This window comes from Dendrobates tinctorius, unplaced genomic scaffold, assembly GCF_039654945.1.
Source record: "Dendrobates tinctorius isolate UK_male_01 unplaced genomic scaffold, ASM3965494v1 ptg000003l, whole genome shotgun sequence".
NCBI lineage: Eukaryota > Metazoa > Chordata > Amphibia > Anura > Dendrobatidae > Dendrobates > Dendrobates tinctorius.
The window spans coordinates 95,372,845-95,392,725 of record NW_027361671.1 but is presented as its reverse complement, the minus strand read 5'-3'; the positions used below and the strand labels follow the sequence as shown (position 1 = coordinate 95,392,725).

The 19,881-nt window shown below is 42.7% G+C and overlaps 1 protein-coding gene across 3 annotated transcripts in view; it reads right to left on the bottom strand.

The window, feature by feature from the left end:
• Positions 1–19,881, bottom strand: part of LOC141074279 (chemerin-like receptor 1) — a 134,834-nt gene that overhangs the window by 79,096 nt on the left and 35,857 nt on the right. The window lies entirely within an intron of this gene.

Here is a 19,881-nt window from a genome sequence, read left to right as displayed (position 1 = left end):
CTCATCATGCTCCAATACGGCAGAGAAATAGCGGTATAGTACAATGAAAAATACCTCACTTTTTACATCTCATGACGAGGCCCATCTATTTCTCCATACAGAATCATTGGTCCCATATAATGTTTGAAACAGTATATGATGAGCTCCACATAATGCTACAGTATATGTTGGTCCCCATGGATGAAGCTCCACTGTCTTATGGGCCCAAATAATGCTCCAAACATAATGGGCCCCATTTCTAATGCTCTAGTGTATAATGGGCCCTGTAAATGCTGCTCCAGTGTCTGATGTCCACCTTTGGAATGTTCCAGTGTATGGTGGGCCCCATCTATCATTCTCCAGAGTATAGTGCTCCCCAAAAATTGCTGTCCCAACATTGAAAACAATCAAATAAGTCTCCTCGCTAGGGAATCCCTGTACTTGTCTGGACAGGTGCTGTAGCTTGCTTAACAGCTCGCCAGCCGTTCTCACGCCCAGTATGGATTACACGTGATTGCACAAAGGTGAGAAAGGGTACCGTATCCCCAGATAACATGTATGGATAGCGTACACATTCAAAATATATGTCTCAGGAGGCAGGCTCAGACGGTGTTAGGCCCAGTATGGATTGCACGTGATTGCACAAAGGTTAGAAAGGGTACCGTATCCCCGGATAACATGTATGGATAGCGTACACATTCAAAATATATGTCTATACAGCATGAGGCAGGCTCAGACGGTGTTAGGCCCAGTATGGATTGCACGTGATTGCACAAAGGTTAGAAAGGGTACCGTATCCCTGGATAACATGTATGGATAGCGTACACATTCAAAATATATGTCTCAGGAGGCAGGCTCAGACGGTGTCAGGCACAGTATGGATTTGACGGCCCAGATTACACAGCGGAGGAGCAGGGAGAGGTAAAGATTGCAAATGCTGGGGCCCTGCCCAAGCAAGGGGGGCCCACTCGTGGGCATCGGTACTTGCACTGGGCCCCTCATAGTACAGCGGTGTGTCTGACGGCGGGTGTGCACCACCGCCGTCAGAGACACTTGATTGCACTATGAGGGACCCTGTGCCAGTGCCCGCGCCCAAGAGTCGGCCTACCCACCTGTCCAGGGCAACGGCACTCGCACGGTGTCGTGCGGTAGGTGGTGACCCCGGCCATGGGGGGGGAGGCAGCACAGTTAGGGAGTTTTAGAAAGTGGCATATGTTGATGTTGGACATTCAGCTGATGCAAAAGGCGAAATAGGTGAATTACCAGGAAGAGGTGGACCAAAGCAAGCCATTTTTCTGTCACCCTATGTGTCATCAGGGTAAGGTGGGACAAAATCCTTGGAAACCCATGCGTGGTTCATTTTAATGAAGGTTAGATCATCCACATTTTGGGTTGACAGACGGGTCCTTTTTTCTGTAAGGATTGATCCAGCTGCACTGAAGACTCTTTCCGATAGCACACTTGCAGCTGGGCAAGCGAGCTCCTGTAAGGCATATTGGGCCAATTCAGGCCAGGTGTCCAGTTTAGCGGCCCAATAGTCAAAGGGGAATGACCTGTGTGGGAGAACATCGATATGGGAGGAAAAGTAGTTTGTTACCATAGTTGACAACTGCTGTCTCCTGTCACTTTCCATCGATGCAGTATTACCAGTTGTGTGAGCGGTATTTGAAAAATCAGTCCACAACATTGTCATGAAACCCCTGTCTCCAACGCCACTTCTGCTGTGTGCACCACGAACACCTCTGCCAAGCTGCCCCCGGCCCGTACGGCTCGTGTGAGAACCATCACCGCTGCTGTGTGCTGGGAATGCCTCAAGCAACCGATTTTCTATAGTTGCTTGTTTATTAGCCAATATTAGGTCAAGGTTCTCCTGTGGCATGATGTTTTGTAATTTGCCTTTATAGCGTGGATCCAGGATGCTGGCCAACCAGTAGTCGTCATCGTTCATCATTTTGGCAATGCGGGGGTCCCTTTTTAGGATCTGCAAGGCATAATCTGACATGTGGGCCAATGTTCCCGGTGTCAATGATGCACTGCGAGTGCTGGGTGGAGGAGCACTTTCTGGCAAATCCACATCCCTCCAGTCACGCACAAACCCTGTACCAGACCTTGCCACGCCAACATTTTCACTTGCCCCACGAGATGCATCCTCCTCCCCTAAGTAATCATCCCCATCATCCTCCTCCTCCTCCTCTTCTTCCTCCACCTCGTCCAGGAGAGGTCCCTGAGCAGACAATGGCTGAATGTCATCAAGGATTCCCTCCTCCTCTTCCTCCTCATCAACATTGGCTGCAGATGCCTGCTCCTTAAGGTGCGTCAAAGTTTGCATGAGCAGACGCATAAGTGGGATGCTCATGCTTAGGATGGCGTCGTCTGCGCTTACCAGCCATGTGCATTCCTCAAAACACTGAAGGACTTTACAAAGGTCTTTCAGCTTCGACCACTGCACACCTGTCAACTCCATGTCTGCTCTCAAAGTGCCTGGCTGTGTATCCTCCCACAAATGCATTATGGCCTGCCTCTGCTCGCACAGCCGCTCCACCATGTGCAGGGTGGAGTTCCACCTTGTTGCAATGTCGATAATGAGGCGGTGGTTGGTAAGGTGGAGCAATCGCTGCAGCTTCTGCATACGAACGGAGTGTACAGGCGACCGGCGGATGTGCGCGCACAGTCTTCGCACCTTCTGGAGCAGGGCTGTTAACTCCGGATTGAGGAAGCACTGCACCACCAGGTTCAAGGTGTGAGCCAAGCAAGGTATGTGGCTGAGTTTTGAAAGGGCTATGGCTGCCACAAAATTACGGCCGTTATCACTAACTACCTTGCCTGCCTCAAGATGTACACTGCCCAGCCATGACTCAGTTTGTCGCTTCAAGTACTCGGCCAGCACCTCGGCGGTGTGTCTGTCGCCCAAACACATCATCTGCAACACAGCCTGCTGACGCTTTCCACTAGCTGCTCGATAGGGGGACACATCGTGTGCAACAGTGGCAGCTGCAGATGGATTGCTCGTACGACTGCGCTCTGTGGACGAGCTTTCGCTTCTGGAGGAGGTGGAGGAGGAGGAGGGTCGAACGCCTACAGCCAACTGTTTCCTATACCGTGGGCTAGGCAGCACTGTCCCACCACCGCTGTCCCCTGTGGACCCTGCATCCACCACATTAACCCAGTGCGCAGTGATGGACACGTAACAGCCCTGGCCATGCCGACTGGACCATGCATCAGTTGTGAGGTGCACCTTTCCGCTCACTGACTGCTTGAGTGCATGGACAATGCGGTCTTTCACATGATGGTGGAGGGCTGGGATGGCTTTGCGAGAGAAGAAGTGGCGACTGGGTAGGTCATAGCGTGGTACTGCATAGGCCATGAGTTCGCGGAAAGCTGTGCTTTCCACCAACCGAAAGGGCATCATCTCAAACGAGATTAGTTTGGCAATGTGGGCGTTCAAACCCAGTGTACGCGGATGAGAGACTGAGTACTTTCTTGACCTACTCATAGTGTCTGGGAGGGTGAGCTGGACTTGAGAGCTGCATATGGTGGAAGTAGCGGTGGACAGGGCGGACTGAGAGAGGGTTGATGATGGTGATGGAGTTGGTGTTCTTTCTGATGGCCTAGAATCAGTCTTTCGTTGATATAACAGTGGGATTCCCTGACTGCTGTGGCCTTGCAACGACACCTCAACATTTGCTGCTGTGCTAACCGGTGGGCTTACAGTGGGGGAAACAATGTAGCGTTGCTGACTACCTTCGTTGTGATCAGTTGCACATGTGGCACTTGAGGTTTGGTGTTGTGTCCACGCTTGCAAGTGCATGCTGGTTAAATGTCTAAGCATGCAACTGGTATTCAAATTTTTCAGATTTTTCCCTCGGCTAAAGGTCTTTGCGCACTTCTTACAGATAACCTTGGCCTGATCATGAGAATTTTGTTCAAAAAAGTGCCACACTGCACTCTTCCTACTTTGGCAGACATTTTGCGGCCTAGCACGCTGTAATCTTTTGACCCTCTGGACAAGCTGTCCAGCAACTCTTTTGATTTTTGGAACCTGTCTTTGGAGTGCTCCGGGCCTGCCAGATAACAGCTGTTGCGATGTCGATGTCTGCTGTGGATGCTCCTCATCTGAGCTATTGGAAGCAGCACCCTCTTCCCCCAATGGATGCCAATCTGGGTCAACAACTGGGTCATCCATCACCTCCTCTTCTATGTCATGTGCACCTTCCTCTGTGTCACCGTGTATGGTGGTATAGTGTGCGGGAAGGGGCACCTGAGTCTCATCAGGGTCAGAATCTGGCTCTGTACACTGCCAGGACAATGTAGTGCTCTGAGTGAATGTACCAGCAGAATCATCCATCAGCGGCTGTGCATCAGTGCACTCCATGTCAGATTCATCTTGGCCTGGGTAATTCACCATTTCACTTGATAATCCAGGCATGGTATGTGAAAACAGCTCCATGGAGTAATCAGTAGTATGGCCTGCGTCATCCTTCAATCTTGGTTGGGGTGAAGGACACAAGGAAAGGTTTGGTTCATGAACATGACCCTCCAATGACGACTCAGTGCTTTTACTTTTTACAACTGAAGAAGAGGAGGCGATAGAGCTGGAGGCTGAGTCAGCAATGTAAGACAAAACTTTTTCCTGATGCTCTGGCTTTAAAAGTGGTTTGCCAACTCCTAGAAAACTAAGCGTTCGAGGCCTTATGTAGCCAGACGATGACGCAGGCTCAACACCTCCTGCATTCGGTTCTATTTTGCTCTTGCCACTACCATCAGATCCACCACCAACACCATCATTACCAGCTGCCAACCCCCGCCCAATTCCACGGCCTCTTCCACCAGCCTTCCTCATTTTTGGTAGAAATGTAGACAAAATCCAACAAACTATATAGTATGTAAAACAAGGTGTCTATAGGACAGGGGAGATTTTGAATTTCTGCACACACTTTTGGACACTGGACACTTTTGGATTGTGTGAGGCCCACTGATATCTGAGCGCTATGTGACAGGCTCGATGGCACAGCTGTGACCTAAGTGACTAGAGGATAAGTGAGAGTTTGAATCTCTGCACACACTTTTGGACACTGGACACTTTTGGATTGTGTGAGGCCCAATGAATATCTGAGCGCTATGTGACAAGCTCGATGGCACAGCTGTGACCTAAGTGACAAGAGGATAAGTGAGAGTTTGAATCTCTGCACACACTTTTGGACACTGGACACTTTTGGATTGTGTGAGGCCCAATGAATATCTGAGCGCTATGTGACAAGCTCGATGGCACAGCTGTGACCTAAGTGACTAGAGAATAAGTGAGATTTTGAATCTCTGCACACACTTTTGGACACTGGACACTTTTGGATTGTGTGAGGCCCAATGAATATCTGAGCGCTATGTGACAGGCTCGATGGCACAGCTGTGACCTAAGTGACTAGAGGATAAGGGAGAGTTTGAATCTCTGCACACACTTTTGGACACTGGACACTTTTGGATTGTGTGAGGCCCAATGAATATCTGAGCGCTATGTGACAAGCTCGATGGCACAGCTGTGACCTAAGTGACTAGAGGATAAGGGAGATTGGATTGCTTTTAAAAAAGCAGTTTGCAGAGCAGTGGGTAAACAGCAATGCCAGCCTGTCAGGAAGCCTTAAAAGGCAGCCCAACAACCAACACCACTGATACACCACTATATAGCCTCCCCTTGCACTGCACACAGTGACTGGTGTGTTGTGCAGGCCAAATTGCTATCAGCAGCAGAAGCAGTTTTTTTTTCATCTCAGCAGGACAAAAAAAAAAAATTGGGATTGCTTTTAAAAAAGCAGTTTGAGGCCCAATGAATATCTGAGCGCTATGTGACAGGCTCGATGGCACAGCTGTGACCAAAGTGACTAGAGGATAAGGGAGATTGGATTGCTTTTAAAAAAGCAGTTTGCGGAGCAGTGGGTAAACAGCAATGCCAGCCTGTCAGGAAGCCTTAGAAGGCAGCCCAACAACCAACACCACTGATACACCACTATATAGCCTCCCCTTGCACTGCACACACAGTGACTGGTGTGTTGTGCAGGCCAAATCGCTAGCAGCAGAAGCAGTTTTTTGGTCTTCTTCCCTGCCTAACGCTCTCCCTACAGAATCAGCAGCAACCTCTCCCTATACTGAGATCGGCAGAAGTAAGATGGCGGTCGGCGTGCACGCCCTTTTATACCCCCTGTGACGCCCACCAAAGCAAGCCAATCACTTGCATGCCCTTCTGAAAGATGGTGGTGACCCGTGCCTATGTCATCACATTGCCCACAGTGTCCGTGGATCCTGATTGGCTGAAAAAGAGCGCAAAACAAACTTTTGAAACGCGACTTTGGCGCGTAAGTCGCCGACCTCGTGGCCGACCTCATCCTAGGGTCAGGTTTCGTTTCATGAAACCCGACTTTGCCAAAAGTCGGCGACTTTTGAATTTTTTCGACCCGTTTCGCTCAACTCTAATTCTAATATATTGTCTTATCTTCACAGAGCCGTTTATATTGATCGTCATGCAAATGTCACTCCTGGTCTCCTTTTTACCCCTCAGACTCTCCCTCCCCGCCTCCCTCTGTTCTGATTTATTTTTCTAAATATTTTTGAATATTTTTGTCTATTAATAACTCCTTATAATTTTTCATTTTTTCAATTTGTCTTTTTCATAATTTTTTTTCCCTTCCCCCCTTTTTTATGTGTATATACTTCATTTGTAGGACGGCATCTGGATAGTAATAACATGGGCACTTCTATTTTGACACAGGGCAGCATCTCAGGTGTTATATGATATATACAAGTATATACAACGCTGACAAGACAAAGACACTCTTTAACACCGCCCCCATTAGACGTCAGATACAAACAATGCCTCCCATGTGCAGCTCCATTACACAGGCTCATAAGGTGATGACGCTACTAAGCGCCACCGCTGCCTGACATCACAGATAGACAACCCCTCCTATGGGTTGCCAGGCTACACAGACTCACAGGGAAGTGACGCGTGCTCCAGCATCACTTCCTGTAATGCTGTCCTTTCAATCTGGGTGATAGTCCCGCCCACTGTCTATTTAAACCACAGTAACGCTGGCCACTAACACCTGCGGCACTAGCGGTGGATACCGCGTTCCTTCAGGCCATATAGCGCCACCACCCACCAACGGTAAGCTAGCTTATTCACACACTTATACATGTCACAGCGGTATTAACCCCTGTGTTACTTTTACCTTACAGACCGCTATTCACACACTTCTGAAGCTGTCTCCTTTCAATAGCTGACATATTAACCCCATGTGTGAGATTGGTAAGTCTTAACATCATGCTCTTTTTGGCAGATCATAAACCAATACTTATGATGTTTTGTTTTGCTCCATTAGACCTCTCAAGGGATTCCACTTTATGACATACATATACTGAGGATATTATATTATTGTCCCTTCTTCCAATTTTCTCCCCAGGTCAGTTCAGCATTTATTGAACTTATAGGACATTCATTAAACTAGTTCCTATGCCTAATGACACATTATTTGCATTTAGATCTTCAGATTTGTTGTGGATATTTTGGCCCATACTTTTCACATGAGTGGTGCTTCATTCAAGTGAGTTATATAGACCTAACCCAGATTTACCTTAAACACGGTCTTTTACTCATGACTACAACGGCAACTAATACTCGCACATTTTTTTCCTAGATATTCAATGATTCTTTGAACATGAGCAGTCTTGGTAGGTTTGCATTTTTTCGTTTTATTTTGTTTTTTCCTTTTTTTTTTTTTTTTTTTTTTACCTTTTTGAAATCTCTTCCTTCAATACCTTCAATCCGTCCTCCCTAATCACTTGTGCACTGATTTTAGTTTCATTCTTTGGATTACTATTGTTTAAAAAAAAATTTTCTTGTATTTCTGTACTATAAGTAGTGTCTGATTTTTTTGTATGTATATATTTTCTCAAATTTGCAGTGTACTGATGAAGGCTTATTGTCATAGCCGAAACGTCTAATATTTGTGACTGCAAATAAAATCCTTCACATATCGCAAAAGTTGAGTGCCAAAAATTTTTTCAATTACCTATGGGGGCTATTCCTGGAAGCTGGGAAGGAAAGATGTCACAGCAGAGGATTCCGGATTTGGCACAAATTAGGCACTCTGCCTCAAATTGAAGAGTGCACTACAGAAGGAGAGAAGAAGGGAGCATGCCAAGGACCATGCCGAGTGGCCAGGGCTCTGAGTTTGCCAGCGTCCCTTCATGGACAGGGAAGAGGAACCATGCATGGACAGGGACACTGGATACACAATAGGAATACAATAAATACAAAAAGGAACATGAAGATCTCTGGAGATTGATTTGTTGTTAGGAACGGCGGAACACACTAAATAAATTAAATAATAAAGTGCGTTCGCCGCTCGGAGTCCACCGTGCAGAAGGTGTTAACACTGCTGCTAAATAATGGCAGACACGCTATGAGGCACGCGGGTTAGACGTCACCCGGTGTGCGCTGGGCATACTCTGTTAGCTTCACAGAGACGCCTAAGACATTAACATAAATGTGGAGCCTGTTGGACTCACAGGTCTCATAGAAGTGCACGCACGGTATATGGTCACAGGAGCTGGGCCCTAGGCAGAGGGTCAGAGTCCGTCTAGACCTACTGTGCATGCGGCGTCGCAACTGCGGACCCAAGAGGAGCTGCAGACTGGTCATAGACACTGCCTCTAATCAACAATGCCCGATAGCAGGCGCACTGTCGGATGCTAGCACTGTGGAGGATGCTTATGTGGCTCTTAGCTTGCCACTAGCTGGCGCAGACTCTAAAGCTAAGTCCCTATACACACTCGTAATATCAGAGGAAGGGGATCTTAATGAGTCATTCGCAGGTTCATGCATACATCATCATTCACACAGTAGCAACTAGAGACTATACTAGCGCATGGCCGAGCGGCAATGCGTACCTTTTATAGCCGTGCGCTTTCGGGACCTTCCAGATCTCTGAGATGGACCAATCAGATCAGGAGAAGGACCTGAGCATGTGACTCCCGATCTCCAATGGGAGATCATCTCATGAGCATGCCCAGTAGCGCGATGAGAGGACTTAGCCTCTGGAGAGTTTTGCTGCAAAGCTGCCTGCATTGCTATTGCTGACCCAAAGGTGGCAGCAACAGCCAGACCCACAGAACAAGTCTGGGCAGAGCATCTGGAATACTGAGACTGCTGGGCAATCTCCTCTGCGGTCGATAGACAATGAGAGACCGCAGAATGTGAGGCTCTGGATTCCTCCTGAGCTGCTGCAGGAACTCGACGCCTAACACTTGTAACACTGAGATTGTTAAAAGTTTTCAACAATTTTGGTTCTCAAGTCATCAGACAGTTCTCTTTTCCTCTTATTGCGCTCCATGCTTAGTTTGGCATACACAGACACACAATACAAAGATTGAGTCTTCTCCCTTTTTATCTGGTTTCAGGTGTGATTTTCTGGCCCTTGTTACTTGCCGCAGGTGAGTTTGAATGAGCATCACATGCTTGAAAAAAGTGGTTTAACTACATCTTTGCAAAGATGCCAACAATTTTGCCTTGCCCTTTTTGGGGGTTTTGTGTCAAATTATGTTCTACTTGCCCTTTTTCCTCTGTTTTTTTTGTTGTTCCAATACACACAAAGGAAATGAACATGTTTATAACAAAACATCTGTAATTACAATAATTTTAAGGGAAAAATACTTCCCTTTCTGGAGCAGATTCAAGGATGCCGACACATTCAGCCATGACTGCATACAGCAATACTACACTGTTGCTCCAACTGTATATTAATAATTATGGTTTCCTTTGAAGACCTGCCACAGGTTTCCTTTCTAGGGAGCTCTGTAATGACAGGAATGGAGGTCTTCCACAGACTTTCAGCTATCATATCATCCTATCTGCAACCTATGACCATGTCAAGGGAGTGCCAATGGGCACATAGAATGCCATTCACCTATTGTGATGCACTGTTAATGCCATTATCAGAGTTTAATGGCAGCATTTAACAAGATTACAGTTGTGGATGGAGATCAGCTACAACCACGGCTGTTGGAGACAGGTCCTGGCTATAACACATAACAATTATCCCAAAAAAAGAGAAAGAGGGGTCAAAGTTCAATAAAAAATTACAAGCTTTTATTTAATTCAAATACAAATAACACTGCGTTACGAAGGTTTTGTCCCTCGGACAATTTTTTGTGTTCCTGATTTTTTTCATGCTGATTTCAGAAATGACTTTAGATTTTTCCTATCACATAAGGTTTTTGAGAAATGATACGAAACATTATAATATTCTATTATAATTCTAAAAACTGCCCATCTATGTACAAGAATATACCTAATATAATACTGCCTCATGTACAAGAACATAACTACTATAATAATGCTCCTATGTACAAGAATATAACTACTATAATACTGCTCCTATGTGCAAGAATATAACTACTACAATACTGTTCCTATGTACAAGATTACAACTACTATAATACTGCTCCTATGTACAAAATTATAGCTAATATAATACTGTCCCCTATGTACAAGAATATGACTACCATAATACTCTCCTATATGTACAAGAATATAACTACCATAGTAGTGCCCTATATGTACAAGAATATAGCTACAATAACACTGCTCCTTTATGAACAAGAGCATAACTACTATAAAACTATTGCCCCCATGTACAAGAATATACTTCTTATAATACTGCACCTAAGTATAAGAATATCACTACTATTATACCACTATACCACCTCCTATGTACAAGAATATAACTAGTATAATACTGCACCATATATGCAAGAATATAACAATTATAATACTACTTCCTATGTAGAATAACATAACTATTATAATACTGTCCTCATGTACAATAATATAACTAATATAATACTGTCCCTATGTAGAATAATATAGCTACTATAATACTGCCCAAAAGTACAAAAATATAACTCCTCTAATTCTGCCTCCTATATGTGAGAATATAACTACCATAATACTGCCTCCAATTTACAATAATATAGCTACTATAATACTGACCCCATGTACAATAATATAACTACTATAAATGAGTAAAATAAAATAAATATATACTATAGCCCTGACCATATATAAAAGAATATAACTACTATAATATGGCCCCATGTACAAGAATATAACTATGATAAATCTGCCCCTATGTAAAATATTACTTCTATAATACCGTCTGCAATGTACAAGAATATAACCACTATAATACTGCCCAAATGTTCAAGGATATAACTACTATAATACTGCCCCCTATATACAGGAATATAACTATATAATACTGCTCCTATGTACAAGAATATAACTACTATAATACTGCTCCTATGTACAAGAATATAATTATGAAAATACTGCCTCTATGTGCAGGAATATAACTATTATAACACTGCCACTATGTACAAGAGTATAAATACTATAATACTGCCTCTATGTACAAGACTATAATTACTATAATACTGCTCCTATGTGCAGGAATTCTATTATGACTAGTGTTGAGCATTCCGATACCGCAAGTATCGGGTATCGGCCGATACTTGCTGTATCGGAATTCCGATACCGACTTCCGATATTTTTTCAATATCGGAATTCGGCATCGGAATCGGAAGTTCAGTTGATTGACGGCCTGACGTCATCATGATGCGCGGTGTGTGCGCATCATGATGCGCCGTCATTTCGGGCCTTCCGGGGGTCTCTGCCGGCCTGCCGGGGGGCTGTGCCGGCCTGCCGGGGGGCTGTGTGGACTGCCCGGGGTCTGTACCGGCCTGCCGGGGGGCTGTGCCGGCCTGCCGGTGGTCTGTGCACCCTGTGGGGGTCTGTACCGGCCTGCCGGGGGGCTGTGCCGGCCTGCCGGGGGGCTGTGCTGATGTCCGGGGGTCTGTGCAAGCATCGTCCGATGGGACTACAAGTCCCATCGGGCGATGCCTGCTACCATGACAGTGATTGACACATTAGCCAATGATGGGACAGTAGTAGTCCCATCATCCGGCTAATGTGTTAAATGTTAAAAAAAAAAAAAAAAAATACTACATACATACTACATGCATGCTACATACATGCTACATACATACTACATACATACTACATGCATGCTACATACATACTACATGCTACATACATACTACATATATACTACATACATACTGCATGCTACATACATACTACATACATACTACATGCATGCTACATACATACTACATATATACTACATGCATGCTACATACATACTACATGCTACATACATACTACATACATGCTACATACATACTGCATGCTACATACATACTACATACATACTACATGCATGCTACATACATACTACATGCATGCTACATACATACTACATGCATGCTACATGCATGCTACATACATACTACATGCTACATACATACCACATACATACTACATACATACTACATATATACTACATGCATGCTACATACATACTACATGCTACATACATACCACATACATACCACATACATACCACATACATACTACATGCTACATACATACTACATATATACTACATGCATGCTACATACATACTACATGCTACATACATACCACATACATACTACATACATACTACATACATACTACATGCTACATACATACTACATATATACTACATGCATGCTACATACATACTACATGCTACATACATACCACATACATACTACATACATGCTACATATATACTACATGCATGCTACATACATACTACATATATACTACATGCATGCTACATACATACTACATGCTACATGCATGCTACATACATACTACATACATACTACATGCTACATACATACCACATATATACTACATACATACAATACATTCATACAATACATACATAGACATACAGTACATATAACATAGAGTAACATACTTACCAATACTTGTCACATTGTTCCCCGAAGCCATTGTCTTTTCCGGAATAAATATTAACATAACAAACCACAAAAATACTCACCCACGATCCGAAGCAGTCCACGAGTGTGTCCCACGACGATCTTGGGTAGAGAACGGCAGCATCAGATGATGCTGCCGTTCTCTACGGGCTGCAGGAATCCAATGACGGAAGGTAGGTATCCTTCCGCACTGTATTCCTCCGCCACTTAAAAAAAAAAAGTCCCTAGTCTCACTTTATGCCATTGCTGTGTGGGAATTTCCCACACAGCAATGGCATAAAGTGAGACTAGGGACTTTTTTTTTTTTTAAGTGGCGGAGGAATACAGTGCGGAAGGATACCTACCTTCCGTCATTGGATTCCTGCAGCCCGTAGAGAACGGCAGCAACAGCTGATGCTGCAGTTCTCTACCCAAGATCGTCGTGGGACACACTCGTGGACTGCTTCGGATCGTGGGTGAGTATTTTTGTGGTTTGTTATGTTAATATTTATTCCGGAAAAGACAATGGCTTCGGGGAACAATGTGACAAGTATTGGTAAGTATGTTACTCTATGTTATATGTACTGTATGTCTATGTATGTATTGTATGAATGTATTGTATGTATGTAGTATATATGTGGTATGTATGTAGCATGTAGTATGTATGTAGTATGTATGTAGCATGCAGTATGTATGTAGCATGCATGTAGTATATATGTAGTATGTATGTGGTATGTATGTAGCATGTAGTATGTATGTAGCATGCATGTAGTATGTATGTAGCATGCATGTAGTATGTATGTAGCATGCATGTAGCATGTAGTATGTAGCATGCATGTAGTATATATGTAGTATGTATGTAGCATGTAGTATGTATGTAGCATGCATGTAGTATATATGTAGTATGTATGTAGCATGTAGTATGTATGTAGCATGTAGTATGTATGTAGCATGCATGTAGTATGTATGTAGCATGCATGTAGTATGTATGTAGCATGCATGTAGTATGTAGCATGCATGTAGTATATATGTAGTATGTATGTAGCATGTAGTATGTATGTAGCATGCATGTAGTATATATGTAGTATGTATGTAGCATGTAGTATGTATGTAGCATGCATGTAGTATGTATGTAGCATGCATGTAGTATGTATATGGTATGTATGTAGTATGTATGTAGCATGCATGTAGTATATATGTGTTATGTATGTGGTATGTATGTAGCATGCATGTAGCATGCATGTAGTATGTATGTAGTATGTATGTAGTATATATGTAGTATGTATGTAGCATGTAGTATGTATGTAGTATGTATGTAGCATGCATGTAGTATGCAGTATGTATGTAGCATGCATGTAGTATATATGTAGTATGTATGTAGCATGTAGTATGTAGCATGCATGTAGTATATATGTAGTATGTAGCATGTAGTATGTATGTAGCATGCATGTAGTATATATGTGTTATGTATGTAGCATGTAGTATGTATGTAGCATGCAGTATGTATGTAGCATGCATGTAGTATATATGTAGTATGTATGTTGCATGTAGTATTTATGTAGTATGAATGTAGCATGTATGTAGTATGTAGTATGAATGTAGCATGTATGTAGTATGCATGTTGTATGTATGTAGCATGTAATTTTTTTTTTTTTTTTTTTACATTTAACACATTAGCCGGATGATGGGACTACTACTGTCCCATCATTGGCTAATGTGTCAATCACTGTCATGGTAGCAGGCATCGCCCGATGGGACTTGTAGTCCCATCGGACGATGCCTGCACAGCCCCCCGGAGCCTGCACAGCCCCCCGGCAGGCCGGCACAGCCCCCCGGAGCCTGCACAGCCCCCTGGCAAGCCGGCACAGCCCCCCGCCAGGCCGGCACAGCCCCCCGGAGCCTGCACAGACCACCGGCAGGCCGGCACAGACCACCGGAGCCTGCACAGACCCCCTGGCAGGCCGGCACAGCCCCCCGAAAGGCCCGTACAGACCCCAGAGAGGCTGTACAAGGGCAGGAAAGGGTTTTTCTTATTCCGATACCGGAAGTCCCATAGACTTGAATGGGACTTCCGGTATCGGAATCGGCGATACCGATACTTTTTTTAAAGATCGGCCGATACCATCCGATACGATACTTTGAAGTATCGGACGGTATCGCTCAACTCTAATTATGACATTGCCACTATGTACATGAATATAGCTATTATAATTCTGCTCCTAAGTGAAACAACAAAATGACTATAATACTGCCTCCTATGTTCAAGAATATAACTACTATAATACTAAATAAAATTGTAAGATTTTTACATAATTTACACTTTATTTAATGAAATAAGTGATATAATAGAAAAACAGAGTTAATATTTAGTACAGAAACCTTTGCTTACAATTACAGAGGTCAGACGTTTCCTGTAGTTCTTGACCTACTCCTCCATACAGATCTTCTCCAGATCTCTCAGGTTTCGGGGTTGTCAATGAGTAAATTGGAGTTTCAGCTACCTCCAAAGATTTTTATTGGGTTCAGGTCTGATGACCGACTAAGCCACTCCAGGACCTGGAAATGCTTCTTACAGAGCCAGTCCGAATAATGGATCCCATGTGGCGCTCCATACAGAATAACGGACCTAATATAATGCTCATAACATAGACTATAAACTGTTGTTTCTTAAAAACCTTATGTGATACAGACTTTTGGAGCACATATTCGTGTTCAGCATATCAAAATCTATAAGATACAATAACATTTTCTCAGGGAACAAGAACTTCCCTGAAATTTGTTGTGCAGTATAATTATTGTGGTTCCAAAACTTAATCAGTGGTTAATAAAAAAGTGGTGAGAGGGGCTGGACCATACTGTCTCTCAATACATTGTGATTGAACTTTTATATTTGCTCATGATTCCATAATATGGTATATGATACATGATTCATAACAAATATATATACAGGGTGGGCCATTTATATGGATACACCTAAATAAAATGGGAATGGTTGGTGATATCAACTTCCTATTTGTGGCACATTAGTATATGAAAGGGGGGAAACTTTTCAAGATGGTTGGTGGCCATGGTGGCCATTTTGAATTAGGCCATTTTGGATCCAACTTTATTTTTTTCAATGTGAAGAGGGTCATGTGACACATCAACCTTATTGAGAATTTCACAAGAAAAACAATAGTGTACTTGGTTTTAATGTAACTTTATTCTTTCATGAGTTATTTACAAGTTTATGACCACTTATAAAATGTGTTCAAAGTGCTGTCCATTGTGTTGGATTGTCAATGCAACCCTCTTCTCCCACTCTTGACACACTGATAGCAACACCGCAGAAGTAATGCTAGTCTAAGGGGGTCAGATTCCTTGTAAGAATGCTCGGACCTGACACCCATAATGCGGAGGTTCACCATCTTGCTGGAAAAACTCAGGGAACGTGCCATCTTCAGTGCATAAAGAAGGCAACACATCATCATGTAGCAATTTCAGATATCCATTAGCATTGAGATTTCCATTTATGAAGAATGGCCCCACTATCTTTGTACCCCATATACCACACCATACCATCAATTATGGGTGTCAGATCTGAGCATTCCTACATGAACAGTTTCCTGGAAAGTGGATTGGTCGTCGTGGGCCAGTTGAATGGCCATCAAGGTCTCCCAATATGACCCCCTTAGACTTTTATCTTTGGGCTCATCTGAAGGGAATTGTCTATGCTGTGAAGATACGAGATGTGCAGCATCTGAAACAACGGATACTGGAAGACTGTGCTAGCATTTCTTCTGCGGTGTTGCAGTGTTTGAAGACAATCTGTTGTATATCAATCAAATTGTCTCTTAGATTAATATGTTAGCTTCACATTCCATAAAATATTTTCATATTTTTTTATGTATATAACATTATGTATATCAATTGATATTCAGATGGTCCATATCCTATTAATCAAAGAGAATTTGTAATACATCAGTTGTATAATTGCATCCATGCATGAGATGTCCCAATAAACGATTTTATCTCTTTACTAATACAAAAAGTGAAATAATGAGTAATGAGTAGTGATGGAGGATTGGGCTCGGATAACATCTGCTATCCGATTATCTTGGGTGTTCTTGTATATTATGTTCGAGTCCCCGCGGCTGCATGAGTTGTGGTTGTTAGACAGCCTGAACACAGGTGGGGATTGCCTAACAGCCACAAATCATGCAGCCACAGGGAAGCAAACATAATATACGAGCACGCCCAAGATACTTGGATGCTATGCGAGCACGTCCGCTCTTCAGTAATAATGAGTGATTGCTCGTAGCAATATGCACAACCACATTACATATTAGGTACAAGCTAGCATATGTACATAACAAGTTATATTATTTGCAATAGTAATGTCCACAAAAGCATATCAAATATGAAGTTGAGCCTATGCATATACAGTCATATGTTAAAGTTTGGGCACCCCTATTAATGTTAACCTTTTTTCTTTATAACAATTTTGGTTTTTGCAACAGCTATTTCAGTTTCATATATCTAATAACTGATGGACTCAGTTATATTTCTGGATTCAAATGAGGTTTATTGTACGAACAGAAAATGTGCAATCTGCATTTAAACAAAATTTGACCGGTGCAAAAGTATGGGCACCCTTATCATTTTCTTGATTTGAACACTCCTAACTACTTTTTACTGACTTCCTGAAGCACTAAATTGGTTTTGTAACCTCATTGAGCTTTGAACTTCATAGCCAGGTGTATCAAATCATGAGAAAAGGTATTTAAGGTGGCCACTTGCAAGTAGTTCTCTTATTTGATTCTCCTATGAAGATTGGCATCATGGGCTCCTCAAAACAACTCTCAAATGATCTGAAAACAAAGATTATTCAACATAGCTTTTCAGGGGAAGGATACAAAAAGTTGTCTCAGAGATTTAACCTGTCAGTTTCCACTGTGAGGAACATAGTAAGGAAATGGAAGAACACAGGTACAGTTCTTGTTAAGCCCAGAAGTGGCAGGCCAAGAAAAATATCAGAAAGGCAGAGAAGAAGAATGGTGACAGTCAAGGACAATCCACAGACCACCTCCAAAGACCTGCAGCATCATCTTGCTGCAGATGGTGTCACTGTGCATCGGTCAACAATACAGCGCACTTTGCACAAGGAGAAGCTGTATGGGAGAGTGATGCGAAAGAAGCCGTTTCTGCAAGCACGAAACAAACAGAGTCGCCTGAGGTATGCAAAAGCACATTTGGACAAGTCAGTTACATTTTGGAAGAAGGTCCTGTGAACTGATGAAACAAAGATTGAGTTGTTTGGTCATACAAAAAGGCGTTATGCATGGAGGCTAAAAAACACAGCATTCCAAGAAAAACACTTGCTACCCACAGTAAAATTTGGTGGAGGTTCCATCATGCTTTGGGGCTGTGTGGCCAATGCCGGCACCGGGAATCTTGTTAAAGTTGAGGGTCGCATGGATTCAACTCAGTATAAGCAGATTCTTGACAATAATGTGCAAGAATCAGTGACGAAGTTGAAGTTACGCAGGGGATGGATATTTCAGCAAGACAATGATCCAAAACACCGCTGCAAATCTACTCAGGCATTCATGCAGAGGAACAATTACAATGTTCTGGAATGGCCATCCCAGTCCCCAGACCTGAATATCATTGAACATCTGTGGGATGATTTGAAGCGGCCTGTCCATGCTCGGCCACCATCAAACTTAACTGAACTGGAATTGTTTTGTAAACAGGAATGGTCACAAATACCTTCATCCAGGAACTCATTAATAGCTACAGGAAGCGACTAGAGGCTGTTATTTTTGCAAAAGGAGGATCTACGAAATATTAAAGTCACTTTTATGTTGAGGTGCCCATACTTTTGCACCGGTCAAATTTTGTTTACATGCAGATTGCACATTTTCTGTTAGTACAGTAAACCTCATTTGAATCCAGAAATATAACTGAGTCCATCAGTTATTAGATATATGAAACTGAAATAGCTGTTGCAAAAAACAAAATTGTTATAAAGAAAAAAGATTAACATTAATAGGGGTGCCCAAACTTTAACATATGACTGTATAGTAATAGTAGGCATATCAAAGCAGGTAATTATCCATAGCAATATCCACCACTACACTGCCCACTACCCCAACACGCATTTCGCATCACTCGCTTCCTCAGGAAGACATCACAGATATCTGAGGAGATAATGGCAGTTGAATCTGGATGTTGGCAGGGTCCAAACACAAGGAGCTCTTAACACATAGGGATGTGTTTAACTGGACCATAAAAAGCCTAAGATGATGATGTAATTGAGACACACAACTTGTAAAGCTGGATGTGGAGCACAGCAAAGGGAAGCGACAATATGGGAAAGCAACAGAGAATGGTTCAGAAGCAGAGATAGATGTGTAAAACTGAGCTTCATTTGACAACCACAAATTTCATCATATACTACAGTGTCTAGTATGAGCCATCAAACAATCACAAGTTCAAATCTCACAATCAGAATGAGGAAAAATAAATGAAAAAAAAAATAAAAATATATAAAGATTTTTTTAAAAATTAAATGAAAATAAAAGTTTAAAGCACCCCCATTTTACTATTTAAAAACTAAAGAAATATGAAAAACATATTAGCATTTGTAAAAGTCCGATCTATGAAGATGTGAAATTATTTTAACCATGCGTTAAATACTGGAAAAAAAATGAAATATGAAAATGTGTTTTTTTAAGTGCTGTAATCTCCACAAATATAAAAGTAAAAAAGATCAACACATCTTATGTATATACCAATGTAAGGATAGGTGCAAACAACCATATAGTCACTTATCCGAGAGATATGGGTTGATTATCAAAATCACACTCTGATTCTCCACCTTCTCCATTGTGTCATGAGAGTACAATCCAATGGTTTCCAGCGCATTCATTGACTTGCATGGCCGAATGTGATCCAAATATTGGTTCAAACTCGGGCATACAGTGATTTTTTTTCCTCAGA